Source organism: Lipotes vexillifer, unplaced genomic scaffold, assembly GCF_000442215.2.
Source record: "Lipotes vexillifer unplaced genomic scaffold, Lipotes_vexillifer_v1.1 scaffold226, whole genome shotgun sequence".
NCBI classification, from domain to species: domain Eukaryota; kingdom Metazoa; phylum Chordata; class Mammalia; order Artiodactyla; family Lipotidae; genus Lipotes; species Lipotes vexillifer.
The window spans coordinates 955789-960867 of record NW_006776934.1 but is presented as its reverse complement, the minus strand read 5'-3'; positions in this window follow the sequence as shown (position 1 = coordinate 960867).

Genomic DNA, 5079 nt, shown 5'->3' with positions numbered 1-5079 from the left:
TTCTTTGTGACATCCTTGTTTGGTTTTGGTATCAAGGTGATGGTGGCCTCATAGAATGAATTTGGGAATGTTCCTCCCTCTGCTATATTTTGGAAGAGCTTGAGAAGGATAGGTGTCACCTCTTCTCTAAATGTTTGATAGAATTCCCCTGTGAAGCCATCTGTTCCTGGGATTTTGTTTGTTGGAAGATTTTTAATCACAGTTTCAATTTCAGTGCTTGTGATTGGTCTGTTCATATTTTCTATTTTTTCCTTTATCAGTCTCAGCAGGTTGTGCGTTTCCAAGAATTTGTCCATTTCTTCCAGATTGTCCATTTTATTGGCATAGTGTTGCTTGTAGTAATCTCTCATGATCTTTTCTTATTTCTGAATTGTCAGTTGTTACTTCTCCTTTTTCATTTCTAATTCTATTGATTTGAGTCTTCTCCCTTTTTTTCTTGATGAGTCTGGCTAATGGTTTATCTATTTTGTTTATCTTCTCAAAGAACCAGCTTTTAGTTTTATTGATCTTTGCTATTGTTTCCTTCATTTCTTTTTCATTTATTTCTGATCTGATTTTTATGATTTCTTTCCTTCTGCTAGCTTTGGGGATATTTTTGTTCTTCTTTCTCTAATTGCTTGAGGTGCAAGGTTAGGTTGTTTATTCAAGATGTTTCCTGCTTCTTAAGGTGGGCTTGTATTGTTATTAACTTCCCCTTGAAAATTGCTATTGCTGCATCCCATAGGTTTTTGGTCGTTGTGTCTCCATTGTCATTTGTTTCTAGGTATTTTTTAATTTCCTCTTTGATTTCTTTCAGTGATCACTTCGTTATTAAGTAGTGTATTGTTTAGCCTCCATGTGTTTGTATTTTTTACAGATCTTTTCCTGTAATTGATATCTAGTCTCACAGTGTTGTGGTCAGAAATATACTTGATATAATTTCAATTTTCTTATATTTACCAAGCTTTGATTTGTGACCCAAGATATGATCTATCCTGGAGAATGTTCCATGAGCACTTGAGAAAAATGTGTATTCTGTTGTTTTTGGATGGAGTGTCCTATAAATATCAATTAAGTCCATCTTGTTTAATGTATCATTTAAAGCTTGCGCTTCCTTATTTATTTTCATTTTGGATGATCTGTCCATCGGTGAAAGTGGGGTGTTAAAGTCCCCTACTATGAATGTGTTACTGTCGATTTCCCCTTTTATGGCTGTTAGTATTTACCTTATGTATTGAGGTTCTCCCATGTTGGGTGCATAAATATTTACAATTGTTATATTTCTTCTTGGATTGATCCCTTGATCATTATGTAGTGTCCTTCTTTGTCTCTTCTAATAGTCTTTATTTTAAAGTCTATTTTGTCTGATATGAGAATTGCTACTCCAGCTTTCTTTTGGTTTCCATTTGCATGGAATATCTTTTTCCATCCCCTTACTTTCAGTCTGTATGTGTCTCTAGGTCGGAATTGGGTCTCTTCTAGACGGCATATATAAGGGTCTTGTTTTTGTATCCATTCAGCCAATCTGTGTCTTTTGGTGGGAGCATTTAGTCCATTTACATTTAAGGTAATTATCGATACGTATGTTCCTATTCCCATTTTCTAAATTGTTTTGGGTTCGTTATTATAGGACTTTTCCTTCTCTTGTGTTTTTGTCTAGAGAAGTTCCTTTAGCATTTGTTGTAAAGCTGGTTTGGTGGTGCTGAACTCTCTCAGCTTTTGCTTGTCTGTAAAGGTTTTAATTTCTCCATCAAATCTGAATGAGATCCTTGCTGGGTAGAGTAATCTTGGTTGCAGGTTTTTCTCCTTCATCACTTTCAGTATGTCCTGCCACTCCCTTCTGGCTTGTAGAGTTTCTGCTGAGAGATCAGCTGTTAACCTTATGGGGATTCCCTTGTGTGTTATTTGTTGTTTTTCCCTTGCTGCTTTTAATATGCTTTCTTTGTATTTAGTTTTTGACAGTTTGATTAATATGTGTCTTGGCGTATTTCTCCTTGAATTTATCCTGTATGGGACTCTCTGTGCTTCCTGGACTTGATTAACTATTTCCTTTCCCATATTAGGGAAGTTTTCAACTATAATCTCTTCAAATATTTTCTCAGTCCCTTTCTTTTTCTCTTCTTCTTCTGGAACCCCTATAATTCGAATGTTGGTGCATTTAATGTTGTCCCAGAGGTCTCTGAGACTGTCCTCAGTTCTTTTCATTCTTTTTTCTTTATTCTGCTCTGCAGTAGTTATTTCCACTATTTTATCTTCCAGGTCACTTATCCGTTCTTCTCCCTCAGTTATTCTGCTATTGATCCTATCTAGAGTACTTTTAATTTCATTTATTGTGTTGTTTATCGTTGCTTGTTTCACCTTTATTTCTTCTTTGTCCTTGTTAACTGTTTCTTGCATTTTGTCCATTTTATTTCCAAGATTTTGGATCATCTTTACTATCATTATTCTGAATTCTTTTTCAGGTAGACTGCCTATTTCCTCTTCATTTGTTAGGTCTGGTGCATTTTTATCTTGCTCCTTCATCTGCTGTGTGTTTTTCTTTCTTCTCATTTTGCTTATCTTACTGTGTTTGGGGTCTCCTTTTTGCATGCTGCAGGTTCATAGTTCCCGTTGTTTTTGATGCCTGTCTGCAGTGGCTAAGGTTGGTTCAGTCGGTTGTGTAAGCTTCGTGGTGGAAGGGACTAGTGCCTGTGTTGTGGTGGATGAGGCTGGATCTTGTCTCTCTAGTCAGCAGTGTCCACATCTGGTGGTGTGTTTTGGGATGTCTGTGGACTTATTATGATTTTAGGCAGCCTCTCTGCTAATGGATTGGGTTGTGTTCCTGTTTTGCTAGTTGATTGACCTAGGTTGTCCAGCACTGTAGCTTGCTGGTCGTTGAGTGAAGCTGGGTGCTGGTGTTAAAATGGAGGTCTCTGGGAGATTTTCGCTGTTTGATACTATGTGGATCTGGGAGGTCTCTTGTTGACCAGTGTCCTGAAGTTGGCTCTCCCCACTCAGAGTCAGATCCCTGACTCCTGGCTGGAGCACCAAGAGCCTTTCATCCACACGGCTCAGAATAAAAGGGAGAAAAAGTAGAGAGAATTAGTAGAAGTATGAAGAAAGAAAGAAAGAGAGAAAGAAAGAAAGAAAGAAAGAAAGAAAGAAAGAAAGGAGGGAAAGAAGGAAGGAAGGAAGAAAGAAAGAAAGAAAGAAAGAAAGAAAGAAAGAAAGAAAGGAAGGAGGGAAAGAAGGAAGGAAGGAAGAAAGAAAGAAAGAAAGAAAGAAAGAAAGAAAAAGAAAGAAAGAAGAAAAGAAGAAAAGAAGGAAATGAAGGAAGGAAGGAAGGAGGGAAGGAAGAAGGAAAGAAAGAAGAAAAAGGAAGAAGGCAAGAAGGAAAGAAAGGAGGGAGGGAGGGAGGAGGGAAGGAAGGAAGGAATGAGGGAAGGAAGGAAAAAATACAGAAAGAAAGAAGATAGAGTAAAATAAAATAAAGTATAATAAAGTTATTGAATTAAAAAATAATTATTTAAAAAAAAAAAGGATGGATAGAACCTTAGGAGAAATATTGGAAGCAAAGCTATACAGAGAAGTCTTACACAGAAGCACACACATACACCCTTGCAAAAAGAGGTAAAAGGGAAAAAAATCATGTCTTCCTCTCGAAGTGCACCTCCTCAATTTGGGATGATTCGTTGTCGAAAGGAGGGAAAGAAGGAGAGAAAGAAAGAAACAAAGAAAGAAAGAAAAGTATAAGAAAGTTATTAAAATTAAAATTAATTATCAAGAAAAAAATTTAAAAAAGAACAATGGACGGATAGAACCCTAGGACAAATGGTGGAAGCAAAGCTATACAGTCAAGATCTCACACAGAAGCATATACATACACATTCACAAAAAGAGGAAAAGGGGGAAAAAATCATAGATCTTGCTCTCGAAGTCCACCTCCTCAATTTGGGATGATTCGTTGTCTATTCATGTAGCCTACAGATGCAGGGTACATCAAGTTGATTGTGTAGCTTTAATCCGCTGTTTCTGAGGCTTCTGGGAGAGATTTCCCTTTCTCTTCTTTGTTCTCACAGCTCACAGGGGCTCAGCTTTCGATTTGGCCCTGCCTCTGAGTGTAGGTCGCTGGAGGGCGTCTGTTTTTTGCTCAGACAGGACGGGGTTAAAGGAGCCACTTATTCGGGGGCTCTGGCGCCCTCAGGCCAGGGGGAGGTAGGGGCACGGCGTGCAGGGCAGGCCTGCGGCAGCAGAGACTGGCATGACGTTGCACCAGCCTGAGACCCGCCGTGTGTTCTCCCGGAAGTTGTCCCTGGATCCTGGGAACCTGGCAGTGGTGGGCTGCACAGGCTCCCCAGAAGAGGGGTGTGGATAGTGACCTGTGCTCGCACACAGGCCCCTTGGTGGCGGCAGCAGCAGCCTTAGCATCTCCCACCCGTCTCTGGTGTCCGTGCTTTTAGCCACGGCTCGCGCCTGTCTCTGGGATCTGCGCTGTTAGACGCGGCTCACACCCGTCTCTGGAGTTCCTTTAAGCAGCGCTCTTAAACACTTCTCCTCGTGCACCAGGAAACAAAGAGGGAAGAAAAAGTCTCTTGCCTCTTCGGCAGGTGCAGACTTTTCCCCAGACTCCCTCCCGGCTAGCTGTGGTGCACTAACCCCTTCAGGCTATGTTCAAGCCGCCAACCCCAGTCCTCTCCCTGCACTCCGACCGAAACGCGAGCCTCGGCTCGCAGCCCTGCCCACCCCGGTGGGTGAGCAGACAAGCCTCTCTGGCTGGTGAGTGCCTGTCGGCACCAATCCTCCATGTGGGAATCTCCCCGCTTTGCTCTCCGCACCCCTGTTGCTGTGCTCTCCTCCACGGCTTCAAAGCTCCCCCTTCTGCCTCCCGCAGTCTCCACCCGTGAAGGGGCTTCTTAGTGTGAGGAAACCTTCCTCCTTCCACAGCTCCCTCCCACTGGTGCAGGTGCCGTCCCTATTCTTTTGTCTCTGTTTTTAATTAATTTTTTCTTTTGCCCTACCCAGGTATGTGGGGAGTTTCTTGCCTTTTGGGAGGTCTGAGGTCTTCTGCCAGCATTCAGTAGGTGTTCTGTAGGAGTTGTTCCACGTGTAGATGTATTTCTG